This window comes from Cebus imitator, unplaced genomic scaffold (assembly GCF_001604975.1).
Source record: "Cebus imitator isolate Cc_AM_T3 unplaced genomic scaffold, Cebus_imitator-1.0 Scaffold656, whole genome shotgun sequence".
Classification (NCBI taxonomy): Eukaryota; Metazoa; Chordata; class Mammalia; order Primates; family Cebidae; genus Cebus; species Cebus imitator.
The window spans coordinates 171,519-173,185 of NW_016107971.1; the positions used below are offsets into that span (position 1 = coordinate 171,519).

The window sequence follows — 1,667 nt, forward strand, 5'->3', positions numbered from 1 at the left end:
TAATTTTTTGTATTTTTAGTAGAGACGGGGTTTCACCGTGTTGACCAGGATGGTCTCGATCTCTTGACCTCGTGATCCACCCGCCTCGGCCTCCCAAAGTGCTGGAATTACAGGCTTGAGCCACCGCGCCCGGCCAGTTCCCTCTGTTTTAATCCTTACAACAGAGTAACCTGATGTTAACCAGTCAGTTATCTTTATATTGTTTTATCTCCCTATTGCCACAAGGAAAATAACTTTGAAATGACCAATCTAGTTTTCGTTCTTTGTTTCTACTTTCTTCAGCCCTTTCTCCATCTAGAAAGCCTGCCGCCTCTGCTCAGCCCATTGGAACACTTACTCTATTTTATGGAATGACGTGTTGCCCAATTCTAAAATTGCAATAAAGTCTATTGAGATCTTTAAACTAAATTTGTCTTTTGACAGGGACCTGCGGGGCACTCAGGTGACCAGCCATTCCAGTTTGCCTGGGATTGTCCTGGTTTTAACACTGAAACTGCTGTATCCCAAGAAACCTGTCAGTCCCAGGCAAACCCTGTCAGATGGACACTCCCATCTTCTTCAGCCACGTTCTCTTCTCCTCATACCATCACACTCAGCCTCACTCCTGCCCTTTCGTTTTTTTAACTATGCAAGGCACCCTCTCCTCTAAGCTGCGCTGTCTCCTGGTAAGCTCTGGCACTTTTAGTCTCTCTTAAGGAATTCTCTTTTCTCTCCTGAGCTCAGTTTTGTGCCTGTTCAGGTTTTCCACCATTCTGATTTCTAAAACACCCCTGTGAACACAATTTCTCTTTATCAGATCAAAAAAAAAAATCTCAAAGTTGAAAGGATCCTTAGAGTTCACTCACTCCAGAATTCCTTGGGTACTTTCTGTAGTCCTGCCTAGAGCAATTGCATCAGAATCTCTGGCATGGGGCCCAGGCACCGTTCACTCTTAACGCCTCCACCCCCTGCCAGGTGATTCTAATGTATAACCAAGGCTCTCCCTGTGAACCTCTAACTTAGTCCAACTCCTTCTAAGTGGCAATCCTGTTTAAAAGATGGAAATTCAACCTCTGCAGCAAAATTCTCCACTGATGGGACAGAAGTGCATATCCATATAATCCAAGCCATTGCCAAACATCTGTTAGCAATCTGTCTCGACCCAAGTTGTGTTTCATTCTACCTTATACTCTCCGATCCCAGCTTGAACCTACAAAGCAAGTTAGAATTTGTTTACTTTGTTAAAATAATTGTTTTCAAGTTCTCAAAGGTTGCCAGTATATAGACCCCTCAAGTCCTCCTATTCTCCAGGCTAAATAACTCCAGTTACATTTACCATTCTTTACATATCATTATTTTCAAATTTGATGACATCCTAATTACCCTCCATGAGATGCCCTTCAGTTTGTAATGTCCCTCTCAAAATATACTGCTCTGAACTGAATAGCAGATACAGTGAAGTTATTATAGCCCTTCATCTGGAAACTAAACATTAATTAACACTGTTTAACATGACTCATTGGCCGGGCGCGGTGGCTCAAGCCTATAATCCCAGCACTTTGGGAGGCCGAGGCGGGTGGATCACGAGGTCAAGAGATTGAGACCATCCTGGTCAACATGGTGAAACCCCGTCTCTACCAAAAATACAAAAAATTAGCTGGGCATGGTGGTGCGTGCCTGTAATCCCA

The 1,667-nt window shown here is 43.6% G+C and overlaps 1 protein-coding gene across 2 annotated transcripts in view; it reads right to left on the minus strand.

The window, feature by feature from the left end:
- Nucleotides 1-1,667, minus strand: part of ENTPD1 (ectonucleoside triphosphate diphosphohydrolase 1) — a 162,805-nt gene that overhangs the window by 71,345 nt on the left and 89,793 nt on the right. The window lies entirely within an intron of this gene.